Consider the following 17,659-nt stretch of genomic DNA (forward strand, 5'->3'; position numbering starts at 1 on the left):
TGTCCCAAATCAGTTACTTGCCTTAGGAAATAAAAAGAAAAGAAAGTTAGAATGATATTTTCTTAATCTTTTGAAAATAATAATAATAATAATAATAATAATAATAATAATTAATTAATTAATTAATTAGAACTCCAAAAGCTTAAGAGCAAAGCATGGAAACTCATGTAAAAGCAAGAAAAGAAAACAATGATTTCTCTAGTGTAAATTAAATATCTTGAATACCTTATTCTCTCATACTTGTCATTTTTTATTTTCCATTTTCATTTTCTTTTACACCACCACCTAAGCCCCACAATACCTAATAAAGACCTCTAGCTCAATTAGGAGTAGGATGATGTGATAATAAGTAGTAGATGTGATTGATCGACCTCAGCTCCTCTGTTTGTCATTAGGATGTGAGGAAACGTGTGCCAGCACACTGAAGTTAGCAAAACCTGAGTGGAAAAATTAAGAGAAAATTTGTGTTTCGACACATACCTGCGAGAACCTATTTAGGGACGCTCTCCAAAAGATCCAAAAATGGCCATGTTTGTACATTTCAATGTAAAGTTCATTGTATGCATGTTCATACGTAGATGTTTTAATTATTGTATGCATATTAACTTGAGTTTCAAAGGAATTAATCATCGTTCCCCGCTAAGGAGATGTATAGATATCTGAGATTAATTTAGGAAACAAGTTTTTGTTACTGAGTCGTAGTATAGATGAAGTTTGTGAGAATCTTTTCTGGAAAACTCTCACGAGGCTATAACTCGTCCACTAGGGAATTCCTAGTGGTTTAAGTACTTGTTGCATACAGTCATCAATGCAACCGCACTCTGCGAAACGAGAACTAGCTTAGGACTACACATTTTTGGCCACTTATCTGTTAAATGTCTCTTCTTTGCTTGAGGACAAGTAAAGTGTTGTTTGGGGGGTGGTGTGATAATCACCAAAAACTGTATTATAAAACCCCATAGAGACGTAACATTTCGGTTAATTATATGTTTAATAATCATAAAATAATCGTATTTTCGTGCTTTTACAGGTTTGCACAACCAACGTAAAAATGAGGATAAAACCAGTATTTAAGCACGAAATAGTGTGTCTACGTAAAGCTTTCCAAGTTAGCTCATGCAAAGCTCAACAAAATCTGCCTAAAGCCCAGGAACTCTAATAGGACGATTCCAAGTCAGAAAGGGATTACATGTACATAAGCATCAAACTTACGAAGCTCATATCTTTTGAACCGGGACTCCAATTTCGGCGAGTGAGCTACTCATACGATCAGTGCGACGAACTCTACGCAAAGACAGGAAGTTGTAAAAATGCCAAAGGATCGGCCCGCCACTAGACGCAGCACGTGGACCCACTATGTGAGCCCACAAGATTGGATAAGTCATCATACAAGTCAAGACAAAATGTGCAAATAATTAGCACAAATTGACACCTTGCATGACAGTAATGAAGTTAACTAGATTTAGGTGCTAATAGTGTAAAAAAATGCAAGGTGTCAATTTGTTTTGATTTGTAGATAAGATAGAAGTTAATGTTATTAATGGTGGGAGTTGGTTCACGTGGGTGAAAGGGGAGAAAGCTTGAAATGAGCTGATTTGTATTTTATTTTAGACTAACTCCATTCATTCTAGATTCATGCATTTTATTTTTCTAAGTTAAGCTTAGTTTGGTGTAATAGTGTTAATGGAAACCACTTTAGTTTTCTAAATAAAAGTATTACTTTTTAGCTTACAAATTCTTCTATTTGCATTCTTTTTCTTCTTGAATTTAGAATATAACAAACATATCTTGCATCTTTTTCCTAGGATCATGAGTTAAAACCCTCCCAAGGGGAGGGTTAATGATGCTCATGTAAGGATCAGTGCACATTTTATGGTTGTAGAATCTCTGCTTAGAGGCTTAGGTTTTATTTGACACCCAGTTACAAAATAACTAAGACCAACAAAATTTGGAGCCTAGAACTTTAAAAAAGCTTGCACACACGACCTATGGACACTAGGATCACTCGCGTGCCCGAGTGCCGGAGAATCCAGAATTTTATTTTTGTCCGGATGGCATGAAATGAAACCAGGAGTTGAAGAGCCATTTCAAAGATGAAATATCTCAACAACTCCTCATGTTAGCAAGATGTACTCAGAGATGAGTACCTTTTGCTAGGGATCGATACTCGAATCAGTTTCGGGTTTGTCTATGAACCCGAGACTGATTAGAGAAGAGGTGATTTTATTCCCTAAAAATTCATGTAACTAATCTTGCATGAGTAGGTTAATCATCTCCTTATCTTTCTCTCTCTATTGATTTAAGAAATAATTTGCAAATTTCAAATAACTTGTGTAGTAAGTAATTGTTAGGAAAAAGGAATCTTGAAAATACCAAAACAAAAATCCTTCTCACTTAGTTCTCTGAGGTGCTAGATTCCAGTTGTGATATCATTCTTGCTTAAGGTTGGAACGAAACCCTTACTTTAAACATACAGACAAAAACACGTGAGTAAGAAAAAATTGAGTTTTAGCACGTAGTAGATTGAGAAATTCTAATTTCAAAAGATACTTAAAAGTGTTAACATCAGGTTTCAAAAAATCTAGAGATATGAATGCTACTCTCTTAGCAAAACATAGTTGAATCTCTTCAAGAATCAGGAATCCCTTTGCATTTCCTTTTTCAAATCCACTTATAGTAAGTGGTGGAGGAAAAAAGACACTAGTAAATTACCTACTGAATGCTCCTATTTTAGGAGACGAGTATGTAAACACTTGGACTTCATAAGAGAGAACTCTTGCACTATAGTAGGTGATGGTACATCTATTTCTATCTATGATGATCCTTGGCTTTCCATAAGCAATAAACCTTTCATTCTTGAGGAATTTAAACCTCCTGCCACATACCTCCATTCCCAAAGAGTAAGTTCCCTTATACATCCCTTGTCTAAGTCTTAGGATTTGAATATGATTGGAGAATTGTTTCCAATCCACATCAAGAACCTCATCAGTATGATACACATCAAACCCCATGCCACCCAAGATAATTTCACTTGGCTTGGCAATAAGAAAGGCAACTTCACTATTAAGCCTGTTTATGCCATCAAAAGTAGCAAATCAACTTTGGCACAAAGCTCAAACTTCAATATCAAAACTGTTAACCAGATTTGGAGGATGAAAACTGATGCAAGTCTGCAACTCTTTATATGGAAATTATACCTTAAGTATCTCCCTACTAGGGATGTTCTTCTCCCTAGAAAGTTTTAAGGAGATCTGTCCTGTTGCCTATGTTATAAAACTATTGAAACAGATTTTCACCTTTTCTTTCAATGTGATTAGACCAAAAGGCTTTGGTTTGGATCTGCTTGAAATCTTTGTATAGATTATCTTACTTTTCATAGTTGCAGAGAATGGATTGATTACTTCATAGCCTGGTATTCAGGTAGTGATCCTGATCTATCTCAAAAAGGATTGTATTATATAGTCCTCATATATGAAATCTAGAAACACATAAATCATATCAAATTCTCAAATGGTACTGCCAAGATTGGAAAAATGCCCTTTCCTCTTGGCACCATATTCTAGATGCTTATAAGGAGGAAGACCGAATCGGAGAAATCAGAGAAGTGACACCTTCTCCAACTAACAATTCTCATTCTCTTCTGACATATGGCCAATTTTCACTTTTGACTCTACTTTTGACAGGTGCAATCTAAAGGGTGCAGCAAGGGTCTTATGCAAGAATGAAGATGGCAACATACTTGGTGCAACTTTTACAAAGTTCAGAGCTTACAATGCATAACAAACAGAGTTTCTAGCTGCTGAACTGGCTTGCAAACTTCTAGCAAATTATGCTCCTTCATATGCAAGATTGTCAGGTGATAACAAATCGGTTATCCAAGCTCTACAAGCAACTCAAACCTATGAAGACCAAGCATCAGTGGATTGGATCAACTCATCTATTCTTAGCAATTCTAGAAATCGTAGCTCTTTGCAAACTTCTGTATTTTGTGTATGGTTAAGTAGAACTTTAAATAGAGCGGCACACTCAATTGCTTAATGGGAGTTGAGATACAATGGCTCAGAGCCACCTCCATAATTTTTGGTCTGTAACCCCACTTATTTTGAATGTTAATATATAGAGTATGTTCCCATAATATAGAGTAATTTTCTAAAAAGTAGCTACTTAAGTTAACTTAAAATAAGTACGTACATAAAACTTCACCTACAAAATGAATTCAAACCTAATTTTTTGTAGTTATGAAGTACTCGCCATAATGATTATCTTCCCAAAATTTCAGCTCATTTGGAAACCTCTAACATAGATAAAAATTGTTGTCATCTTTAAAAAGAAATCTAACGGTTCATAAATGTTGAATTTTTGTAATTGTTTTTTGCCAATATTAGAGGTTTCCAAATAAGTTGAATTTTGTAGAGATGATCTTAACATTGAGCATATCATATGCACAAAAAAATAGGTTTAAATTCATTTTGTAGGTGAAGTTTTACTTACGTACTTATTTTAAAGTTAACTTAAGTAGCTACTTTTAAGAGAAGGATTATATATATATATATATATATATATATATATATATATATATATATATATTTCTGAAGTTAGAGCATGGACCATATGGTCAGGGCCAGCCCTAAGTTTTAAAAGGCCCAATGCAAACTCCCCAAAATTGAGCCTTTTCTATTTTATGAAATGGGCATTTATATTGGATGCATGGACTTTTTTTATAGTTTTTTAACATAGTAGTGGGCTTTTTTTAAGCTAAATGGAGCCTTCAATTTTAGGTTTTCATTAGGGGCCTATGCAAGGGCTTAGACTGCATAGGCCTAAAGTAGTTGTATATTGGTAAGTAAATCAAAGATTGATGAGGTTCACCATAGATTGTTTGGAAGATGGATTGATAGGAGTAATGAAGAAGAGAAGGTAGTATTCTTAGCTTTAGGACTTATTTTTAATGACTCAAACTTTGTATTGAGTGAACAAACTTAAATGAAACAACTTGATTGATGGAAGGAAAACTTTGAGTGAAGATTGCACCATAAACTGGAAAAGAAATAGCTTGATTGAAGATTGAAACATAAACATGAAAAGAAAAAGATTGAATTTTAGAACAAAAAGTAAAAATAAAACTTGAATGTAAATGACTTGAAAATAAATCCTACTCTACTCCTACATAACACTAGAATAAGTCTAGGTGCATTCTCTCCTCCTACTTTTAGGTTCTTATACCCCTACTTTTACAAAATACTGCTTTGCCCTCTCTCTTTACAATCAAGACACCTCACCATGTTGTTTTATGTTTTTTCTTTATGCTTTTTCTTTTGCTTTTTCATATCTTCTTGATCAAGCTAGATTTTGAGCAAGTCTTCTTTTGTATCAAGGACATCTTTCTCTAGCGTTCTGAGTTAAGGACGTGACTTTCAGTTTTCTAGTATTGAGTCTTTGACCTTTGACTTTGACTTTTTAAGCATTTTTTTCATAGCAACTTTGAGTCTTCATAATAAGCGTTAATAAGGCTCATTTTGGTGCTAAGATGCAACTTTTATGATAAGTGGTCTGAAATGCTCTATAATCTGAAAAGGGCAATAAAAACTATGAGTTATCTTTTCATTATGTGTAAGAAGAGATGTAATACAGTAATGTAAGGGTGATAAAACGCACATTTGGAAGCTAATCAAGGCCCAGGGCCGGCCCTGCATAAGGTAAGAATATCATGTGCAGTGTCTGGAGATTAGAGCAAGTCTAATGGGGCGCTATATAGGCTGCTAAAGGGCTATATATATTTCTCCCCAAACGCTAAAATGTCATTCCAATGGGGCTGCTAGAAGGGTCCTAAATTTGGCTGGTGTGATAAATCCAATCAAATTTGTGGCCTTGTCTAGCAGCTATCATAATAAGTTGTCTGGGGACAGACAACACAGTTTCTATCGTCTGTTGGTAATTTGTGTACAGACGATAGAAACTGTGTCATCTATATCCCATTTTAATTAAATGGACAAATAGCAGATTCCATCCCTTCCAGATACTCAACAAGATTTTTATTTAGTGAAATCCAACTAATTCTTCACTCACATGCATTTACTTGTCATCAAAGCTTCAACCTTCAAATCCTCAACCCTCACAGCCTCAACCAACTTCATTTATACAATTTCAATCATAGCCATCTGTTGTTCTAACTCCATTTCTTGTTTCAATCACATCCATCTATTCCATCAACTTCATTTCTTGTGTCAACTTTATAGACCACAAATTTCTAATATTCTCCTTCACTCACACATTTTTTTTCATTATACCATCAAAACCTCACCATTCTCAACTTTGCAACCTTTCTTCTCACATTCAAAATGGCTTCTTCTTCTCGCTATGTTGAATCAAGCTCCTCATCCAAAGAAGAGAACATGGTGAATGACGATGAGAATATGTTCCTACCTATCTTCTCGTTGTTGCAAGACATGCACGAAACTAGTCATGATCATCGAGGCTTGGTCACCGGTAGAAAGTACATTTATTGTGATCGAATCGAGGCTCACAATAGGATTATGATGGATCACTTCATGCAAAACCTGAAGTATCCCCTTGATGTCTTACGTAGGAGGTTTAAGATACAACACCATCTCTTCTTTTGAATCTTGAAAGTCGTCTCCGACTATGACAAGTACTTCACATACAAGGTTAATGGCATTGGAAAGCCGTGTTTAACGGGTATGCAAAAGGTGGTTGCTTGCATATAGTTGTGGTGCAGATGCGTAGGATGAATACGTTTAAATAGCAAAGAGCACTCTTTTCGAAATCTTGAGGCATTTTTGTGATGTCGTGATGGCGATCTTCGAAGAAGAATATTTGAGGGCTCCAAATGAAGAAGGCATTCAACGTTTAATTCAACAAGGTGGAAATCATGGCTTCCTGGGTATGTTTGGAAGTTTGGATTGTATGCATTGACAATGGAAAATGTGTCCTACGGTATGGCAAGATACACATGTAGGACATAAGAAGAAACCTACGATAATTTTGGAAACCGTTGTCGATAGAGACTTGTGGATTTGGCATGCATTTTTTGGTATGCGTGGGTTCAAACAATGACGTCAACATGCTTCAACGTTCTCACGTCTTTGACAATCTTATGTTTGGTGATACTCCTCGTTGCAATTACATTGTGAATGGTCGCCAATACAAAATGGGTTACTATCTAGCCGATGTGATATATCCTAAATGGGCTACACTTGTACAACCCCTCACCAAACAACTCAAAGAGAGGGATTATTTGCTAAGATGCAAGAAGCGTGTCGAAAAACTAACCATTGGAATGGTCTAGACTATACATATGGCAGAGTTTCTGCTGTCTGTTACAACTTAATAGATAGACGGCATAGTTCTATTGTTCGTCTCCCAAACTTAACAGCTGCTAAAAAAACGTGATTGGAATGGTTTTTTTTATTTTGGGCAGCCAAATTTGGCTGGGCAAGCTAAAAGGCTTATGTGACACCTTTTAGCAGTCCAATTTAGCAACTCCCCATTGGACTTGCTCTAAGGCTACAGTAGGATGAACGATGTGGGTCGATGGAGTAGTTACTGATAGAGGTTATAAAGGTGGAAATATAGGGGATAGTTGAAATGGGGAAGGAGTCAAGGAGAGCATGTATACATATTGCATGCCTCCTTGTGCAGGTGGTTAAACACATAGCATGTCATCTCAATAGGCATTCTTAGCTGTTATCGGTAGTCCAACAGTGTTTTATGTGTAAAAAAAATTCAAAGACAAATGTGTGATTCTTGTATGCAAAGACAACCGAAGGTGCCAAGGTTGTTGGCATACTTAAAGGTGGTGAGCCAGGAATTGGAGACTGTATCGAAAGTGAACATTTTATCGGATTGAAAAGATGGATCATGCATCCCTGCACACAACAACCTCCAACAAAGTAAATCCTAGATTCTCAGGTTGCAACGTTGCCAAACAATGAGTTCCGATAAAAGAGATGGATAGGCAGTCAACTGGCTGCTAGGATCCTTGATCTTTTCTCCACCAACGTGACCACCATCAGTATTAAAAATAAGGAGCTCCTTCCATATGAAGATGAATCAATTTGTCTTTTGCTGTTCAGAATGGAAGATTTCCCAAAGGGATAGCGTTCCCCAACACACTATCATATATGTGAAGCTTCGGGGATTCTGATATTTATACCATTTTCGTTGCCATTTTTTGCTTCCAGAGTCACCCCTAAAGAGTAACCTTTACATAGGCTTTAATAGTAGCCTCAGCTCCCTCATAACTTCAGTTGTAAATTAGACATTTTGTCCAACACAAGATAGTGAGCTACCTTGCCCACGACTCTCTCTCTCTAGGACCAATGCTCTTCCCATCGCGAGTGAAAAGGTTGGATCCATTATAAAATATTCAATCTGCCACAACATTTCGAGATAAAGAGAGTGGGTTTTGTACTTACCGATTTCTCTACCCCCGATCTTACAGGTCTTTCTCCAGGAATAGTGCTCACTCTCACTGACCGGCTGAACCCGAGTGGGTTGCCTACGTACCCCTTCTTTGGGGGTTCAAGCCGAACCGTAGTTCCTCCTTCTTCCCTCTCCTCTCTTCTCCTTTATATATCTTCTAACCACCACCTTTCTCTAACCGCTCTCCGCTCCCTTATCCCCTGATCCTCTTTCTCGCTTCTCTCCACTAACTATCCAACTGTCTCTTGATATATCACGACTTCGCTATCGTACTCCCGTATGCCCCTTCACTATTCCGCCTCCCTTTGGGTCACTGAAATCCCACTGGTCCCTATGCCCCTCCAAATTCCGCGCCCCTTACATGACTCGTAGACTGGATCACGTGCTCCCTCTTTCTTTTACCTCACTTGCCTCGGTCCCGAAGAGATGTCACCTTGATGGTCATGAATTAGGCTGATACAAATGCCCCCTCTCGGGTCCGTCGACAAAGCCGGTGGACCCGAGAAGACCTTGATTCACTCTCACTCTTACTCTCACTCTTCCACTCAACATATTGTCCACGAAGGGTCTCATCCCCTTCGCACTTACTCATGGAACTCGATATCACGTCCACAAATGGACTCGTACCCTCTATTTCTCTTTTGTCGAACTCAATAGTATTGTTTCTTCTGGATACGCTGCTTACTCCCAATTGCAGTTTGGAACTCCGGCTTGCGGAAGGCTCATCCCTCCTGCTGTCTCTGCTACGGAATCGAGTATGATAAGGGGCAACTCAGCTTGCCCCCATGTTTGATTCGGGTCTCATGTTGAAACAGCTCAGTTGGCTCAATTGGAATAGCGTGTGGCTGTTAACCACAAGGTCGAAGGTTCAAGCCCTTCTTTTGATTCGTTATGCATTGAAGCCATTTATTCTATTAGAAAAGTTAATATGAATATCCTTTTCATAATCTTTGAAGTGGCTATCTTGATTTTCATCCAAGTTGTTGCACTCATTTCCCCTGCCGCCTTAGTTTAGCTGTGAAGCCAGCTAGGGTTGCCCCCAAGTTGTCTACCACCGCGGAGGGATTAATCCCCTCATTCTCTTTGGTTAGCTGTGAAGCTAGATAGGGGCGGCTCAATTTGCCCCCAGTTTGATTCGGACGTAAAGTCCGCGAAGGGCTCCCTCCCCGCCCCCCCCCCCCCCCGCTCTTTTTATGCAGCTGTGAAGCTATTTCAGGGTTGCCCCAGTTTGATTCGAACGTGCAGTCCACGAAGGGCTCTTCCCCGCTCTCTTTGATCAGGTGTGAAGCCAGATGGGGGCAGCTCAATTTGCCCCAAGTTTGATTCGGACGTTTAGTCCGCTGGGCGGCTCACTGTCTTTGATCAGTTGGAAGCCGTGATATGGGGCAGCTCAATTTGCCCCCAGTTTGATTCGGACGTTTAGTCTGCGAATGGCTCCTCCCCCCCTCCCCGCTGTCTTTCACCAGCTATGAAGCGAGATAGGGGCAACTCAATTTGCCCCCAATTTGATTCGGACGTTTAGTCCGCTGAAGGATCCTCCCCTCACCGCCTCTGCGCTTCCTGAATGGAGTCTGATGAAGGGCAACTCAGCTTACCCCCATGTTTGATTCGGATCTCATGTCCGAGGAGGGCTCATCTCTCCCGTTATCTAGGCTCTGGAGTGTAGTCTGATGAGGGACAACTTAGCTTGCCCCCACGTTTGATTCAGATCTTATGTCCGCGGAAGGCTCATCCCCCCCCCGTTGTTTATGCTTTGGAGTGGAGGCTGACGAGGGGCAACTCAGCTTGCCCCCAAATCTGATACGGACACGAAAGACTGCGGAGAGCTCATCCCCCCTGCACTCATTCGGATAACCCCGCGACACATCCGCGAAAGGTCTTTCCACTCTCTTTCGGAATGCACATCTGGGGACAACTCAGCTTGCCCCATGTTTAATTCGGACACGAGGGTCCGCGGAGGGCTCATCCCCCCCGCACCCCTCCGCTCTCTTTCGGAATGCACATCTGGGGACAGCTCAGCCTGCCCCATGTTTGATTCGGACATGAGGGTCCACGGAGGGCTCATCCCCCCCGCTACTCTACTCTGGAGTGGAGTCTGATGAGGATCCGCAGATCCTATCATGCTCGAGGCTTCGGACAAGAGGGTCCGGGACAGCTCTGTCTGCCCCACACACGCTGTTTGGACACGAGGGTCCGCGGATCCTATCCCGCTCGAGGCTTTGGACACGAGGGTCCGGGACAGCTCTGCCTGCCCCACACGCGCTGTTTGGACACGAGGGTCCGCGAAGGCTCATCCCCGCCGCTGTCTTTGTGGTGGGGGCTGCTCAGTTCGCCCCCACGTTGAATTCAGACCTTATCGTCCGCGAAGGCCTCATCCCCTCCGCTATCTCTGCGTACTAGAATAACGTTGTGGCATTATCTTTTGAAATCATCTTACCATCTGTATTCGGGAGCTCCACTCCGTCGATCTCAGTCCCAAACTCCGGATCTCTTTGTTCCTCTGGATTTCCGAGTTATATACAAGTAATTCAAGATATGAAACAAAACAACAGCATTTCTAACTCACTCAAATTATGTGTCCACTGCGGACTAAGAGTGACCATTATAACTCCATGCATAACGCAAGTACCTATTCAGATCAATAATTGAAAGCTTTACCAAAACACCTAGGGGCTAAGCCTCTCTCGCCCTACCACAATAAATATATGTAGGCATGCACCTATAATTAAATACCCATATCGGTTTAGTCTGGAACTATGAATCTACAAAGGCCGTAAAGAGAAAGTGTAATCTTGAAATTGAAATACTAATTGTGTGGCCCGAACTCTAGCAACCATCTCAGTTTAGCAATACCCACTATATATCTCAGCAACCACACCAGTGTGTGTTGTAATGTGTAGTTCCTGCACCAATAGGACTGAAGAAGAAACAAGGCATAAGGGCATAACTAGCAGACTTCATGTTAGCCTACCGCACCACTTAACTTAGTCAATTCTATGATAACAAGAGAATTGAAATGCAATACCAGCACGCTATGGGTACATTATGTAACGACCTTGATCCCTACGGGCTTAGCAAAGAAAACAAGAGCCAGCATAACATGAATTACTCAACAACCAACAACAAGATGTAAATACGCCTAAAAATATATCATCTCACAATGTATAAGCTCACCTGGAAATGAAACACGGGGTTTAGAAACTACCTTGAGTCTACACGCGACTGATGGTTCTTAAAGCATACCCGGAATCACTGTCGTGCACTGAACTTGTAAGCACCGCAACTCATCCCACAATCCTTCTGCCGCCCATTTCTACCGGCACCTTCACACCCTTTTCTACGTATCCGCTACATCGAGACTAGTTATGAGCCGTCGTCTCATGAGATTGATTCCAAACAGCTAATGACCGTCTCTTATTGGTTGATTTACCCAAAACCCAAGGTCTCTTAAGCATATAGTCGAACACTTGAATACTTTCATGTACACGTTTCCGACGTCTTTCTAGCTGAAATCATCATTCTCTTTTCTGCCACTCGGTTGTTCGTCATCTTCTTTTATGTCAAGAACCGCGATATAACAAGAACCGCGATGCCAAATAATCAAAAGAAGGAGAATACAAATCAGCAGGACCGATTACATCTCTAACTTGATTAAGTTTTTCATTATTGGCAGCAATAGAAGGTGTCCCGTCATTCTTTGAGGTATCGAAAACAGAAAGTCCAAGTCCACATATACCCATCACAAAATCTGAATTACCCCATACTTGAGATATTGCTGAGTAATGAGAGTGTGAATTGGACTCTGGCAGTGCATATGTGTTGACAAGTCTTCCTTTACGCAATGAGAACTGTTGCACACATGATCGACCCAATTCATTCACTGCCAATCTTCCATTTGTGCATCCAAGAAAGATGGAGTCCCCACAAGTTGTTATTCTCTTTATACTCAAGCAAGTTTGTAACAGGTAAGAACTCCTTCATCTGAATCTGACTAACCCCATTGTATACTACAACAATATAACCGGATGAATTTCCATATGACATCACGACACACCCAAGATAATAACAAGAAAAAGGAAAATTTCAGCATAGGTTTCTTATGAACTCTTCTTATCAACCACTGGAAATGGGTGAAAATGAATCCAACCCCAGTGATCCAAAAACTCCCTAACCAGCTGCCTCGCACCCAACTCTCCAACTGTCGGCTCAGACAAATCTTTAGACTCAATTTGCTTCTTCGGGTAGTTATGATACTTCCTCATGATCGCATTTCTAATCTCCACATAACCATCAGGTGTTCGCTTCTCCGACTTCCCACTAAAGAACGAAGGCAATCCCCGCTTCTCAATCCCATGAGTTTTTGTCCATGAAAACCACGCTGTAGGAGTAAGAACAACATGAACATTAGACTGACGAGATCTAATAACCTCAAATTCATCCTCAATAGCCAGCATCATAACTCCCTTCTTATTATTCTTCTCCTTCTCCCCATTCTTCTTTGGTCGCAGATCCAACGTTTTCGACCCATTCTCTCTAGACATCTTTGCTCCATTCGAAGGTTTCCCATTCACTAACCCCAACTCCAACAACCGATCACTTTCTCAAAATTTCCCCAATGAAACAACAGCAATGGCCCATGCTAAAATAGACTGGAAAGAAACCCCAAATGCACATGTAATCAAAGCTGACGTACCAGGGCTGAAAATGCTAAAGCTGATGAAGTCAAAGCTAGTATGGAAAATGGGGTGTTGACTGTTACTGTTCCTAAAGAAGCTTGGAATTGTTTGATGCTCCGCCTTCTGCTGCTTTCTTCTCCGTGAAGATATTTGCCAAAAACCAAAATACCTCGATCTGGAAAATCGAACAGTGTAACCTTTTGTTTCTGGTCCCCACAGACGGCGCCATTTGTACTTACCGATTTCTCTACCCCCGATCTTACAGGTCTTTCTCCAGGAATAGTGCTCACTCTCACTGACCGGCTGAACCCAAGTGGGTTGCCTACGTACCCTTTCTTTGGGGGATCAAGCCGAACCGTAGTTCCTCCTTCTTCCCTCTCCTCTCTTCTCCTTTATATATCTTCTAACCACCACCTTTCTCTAACCCCTCTCCGCTCCCTTATCCCCTGATCCTCTTTCTCGCTTCTCTCCACTAACTATCCAACTGTCTCTTGATATATCACGACTTTGCTATCGTACTCCCGTATGCCCCTTCACTATTCCGCCTCCCTTTGGGTCACTGAAATCCCACTGGTCCCTATGCCCCTCCAAATTCCGCGCCCCTTACATGACTCGTAGACTGGATCACGTGCTCCCTCTTTCTTTTGCCTCACCTGCCTCGGTCCCGAAGACATGTCACCTTGATGGTCATGAATTAGGCTGATACAGGTTTCTAGTATGTTAAAAGACCTACAGACCACTACCAGTTTCTACAACCATAGATAGAACTATAGAAGAAGGTATATGCTTCGTTTGCTTAGTTTAGTACACTACAGCTTTTATGTTTTGGTCCAATACAATTATTAGGGCTATGAGATAGTTTAGCACACCCCCTGTTGTGGTCCATTCATGTTTTGATTGAATGTTAGCGTACGTAGGGCTATGAGATAATTTCATCAAATTATGTTTTTAAGGCGCAGGCAGAGCCATAGTACAAAATATCGCGATATATCGCGATATATATCGAGATTTCAGAGATGGATATATAAATATCGTGATATTGATTTGGATAAATACCAGTGTAAATATCGATGATATTTGTAGATATATTGCGATATTTCGACGATATAAATTTTTTTTGTTTTAATCACGATATGTTCGGATAAATTGGTGGTGGTGGTGGCGAGGGAAAGAAACTGGAGAGTTTAGCAAACCGACGAACAAACTAAAAAAAGGCTACTCCTACCCTCTCCCACGCGAAATTTTGATGACTATAAAAGCTCAGTTTGATGGAAAGGATACAGTTGTTGAGAAGATGGTTGGTTGTTTTGAAAGAAATTGAAAGATTATCTACTAATGAGGCATGTAGTGAAGCAAAGGATTCTCCAACAAAACTTACTTTGGTCAAGAAACTTTCTTTTTCTTGTTCCGTTTTTATCTTTGCTTTACTCAATGGCTTTGGTTATAAAACAGCTTTTTATTATGATTCCGATTTGGGAGGAAAACCGATGAACTTCCGCGATGTTTTTCTTCCTAGTCAAGCTTTAGAAGGCATAATAATGTCTATGGTGAGTTACGGATTAATAATTTTGATTTAGCTTGCAACCGTTAGTGTAGATTTTGATTTATCTTTTCCGTGTTTTCAGATTCTTGAAGCACCGGATGAGGAAGAGGTTTCTATACTCATCGAGATATTTGGGTGAGTTCTTATAGACCTTGCATTTATTTGAACAACTCTTGCAACATTAAATTGCCTCTTCATTCAAAATCATTTATTAGCTCGAACTTGAACTTTACTATTCTCTTTATGGTTGCATGGGCTCTTTATCTTATATTATTGAACCCTACTCCTACCCTCTGTTGACTGCAGAGTTTGCTTACTCGCCACATCCCAATCATCGAAAGGTACGTACTAGACTTTTCTGTTCAAATGCAATTCTCGTTAAATTCTTAGCTTGATCGAACTAGTTTAATGACTTTTGACCTCAGGGAGGATTAATAGGGACTCATTGTCGGTTCTTCGTTGGTTCGAGTGTGGAAGCCGCCAAAGATCTTGGGGTATGAGTTTAAGGGAAACTAAACAATATTTTTAGTAGAAAAGTGAAACTGTGAAACGGTGGTTTCCTTCTTCATTTTTTTGCCCAAGTCTATGCCACCTGAAAAATGGACATTATATATGTAACTGAATTGTGTAATGCCCAGGAATTTTAACTAGCATCCGTATTGTCGCCGCGTTAGTTTTATCAGCTAAGAACTTTATTGGACCAACGTAGAGCCCCCTTAGAGTATCGAATTTGCTCAGAATTTTATTTGACCAGTTGATGGGATTGTACATGTGGACATTATGCTTCTACAATGCGTGGTTTATCCCAGTCTGATGCAGGGTTTCATTTGGAATGAGCTATCTATATACAATACATGATCACTTGTTGATGCAGGTCTGGAGGTTAATCTTAAAGACGCACCGAAAGGAATCAGTCCTTGTGCAGGTAAGCTTGTTAAAAAGATTTTCTTTTAAGAAATCAAGTGGCTGATTTCACCATCTCGGCACATGTGAGTCTCTATTTCTGTATATTCTTTTTATGAAGGTAAAAATTGTGCTTACAGAAATTATAAGAAAATCACTTGGGGCCTAGATTACTTTCTATATATGTCAATGATCATGTCTATAATCTCAAAGAACCATTTAATGTTGTGATATATGCGAACCTTATTCATAAGTTGAATTTCATCATTAGTATTTTATGTGATCACAGTTTCATGGACGGCATCGATGACTAGATTATGAGAACATTAATCTTACAAACCCAACCAACCCACTGATCTAACCCAATCTGACTGGGCTTGCGATGCGTTTATTGGGTTGAGACTTAGGTTGAACGGACGTACATCCCTTTAACCCGCCTTGTGTATTTTTATCCGGTAAAATATTTTCATTATTAAATGACCGAAGTCGATTCACGAGGATTGTTGAGGTAGCCAGTTCAAGTTTTCCCAACAGTGTTTACCAAAAATAAAAATAAAAATCCTGTCTACACCTCGGGCTTTTTAGAGTCACTGAATTGGCATCAATCTTGTAATATGAGATATATTTATTAAGCTTTAAAAACCAAGGAGATCCAAGTACTTTTTAGAAGAGAAGACACGTAAAATGGTTTTGACAAAGTCATGAACTAACTCACTAAACACAATGGAAACACATTTTCTGACTTGACTAATAGAGGTGTATAACAATAATATAAGTGGAAATTATGTATATGTTGTTTTCATTTTAATTTTTGTATATAATTTATAGTATTCTTTTGATTCGAGGATTGGTTACTTGACTTAACTGGCATTGGTCGAGATGGTTAAGTAGCTTGTTCTACGAATCAATATATATTTAAGTAGTTGGGTACTTGGGTTTACGAAGTATGAGGTTTTAATATATGTTATGGAATTATATTATTTGATTTTCAGGTTATGACAGGTTTTAAATTTATGAAATGTTGAAAATACGAAGGAAACTCTGCCGATTTTTTTTTAGAATGTGATATTAAGTGGTGGTTTTATATTTGAGTTATGTATATCATAAGATATTTTGTATTCGTGAAGTCATCTAGAAGAGGATTGTACCCATCTTTGGTCCTTGTCTTTGAGGGTAGAGCAAATTCTTCCATGAACTGATATGTACCAAGCTACATCCAAAGTGGTAGATGTGAACATATTATAGGAATTGAGATGAAAAATTTATTGAAGAATAATGACCTCACATCGTTGTACCCAGTCGATAATGACTCAGACTGTCCTATTTTTGATTGGATCGATGACAGAGAGAGAACCCCTGAGGCATTATTAGATGAAAGCGGTCGTCCTAATTCATACATTGCAGAGCAATCTGGTGTGCCAATAGATGGAAATTGGGAACCTGTTCCGAATCCCAATCCTGAGGATTACTTTGAAGTAGCTCAATCTCCTAATGACACTCAACTTGATGGTGAAACATATTATGATCCTGATGCATGGAGAATGCCTAGTTTTATCTATGCTTCCCCTATTGTCCCAAATAACAACCTCTATTGAAGGATGTAAAATCCTGGCTTCTACCAAAGGGCTGCAATATGTTGTAGATTGCCTGATCAAGATGATGGATGCGGTTTATGGCAGTGATGGGGAGGATACTAGTGGGAGCATGGTTTTGGCAAGTGATGTAATTGAACACGTCCTATTGACAACTAATGAAGTGGATTGGAGTTGTGTTGGTCGTCTCCTGAAGACGTTAGAGTGTTGGATAGACTCTATAAGCGAGGCATCTATGGACATCAGGGTTGTAGGCCTTCACGCTCTCATCATGGATTCAATCACAACAGAATATCTAATAGATGCGCTATATGATTGAACACTCAGTGCAAGTGCAACAAGTATTGTAATATGTAGAAAAAAAATTCAAGATTCATTGTTAAAGAATGAAAAGTCAATGTAATATGTAGGGATTCTGAGGTGTATTTTTGAGTATTAGAGAGTAATTTATATTAAAAGTATGATCGAGGGGGAATAATATATTTATATATATTATGCACGGT

This window comes from Coptis chinensis, chromosome 2 (assembly GCF_015680905.1).
Source record: "Coptis chinensis isolate HL-2020 chromosome 2, ASM1568090v1, whole genome shotgun sequence".
NCBI classification, from domain to species: Eukaryota; Viridiplantae; Streptophyta; class Magnoliopsida; order Ranunculales; family Ranunculaceae; genus Coptis; species Coptis chinensis.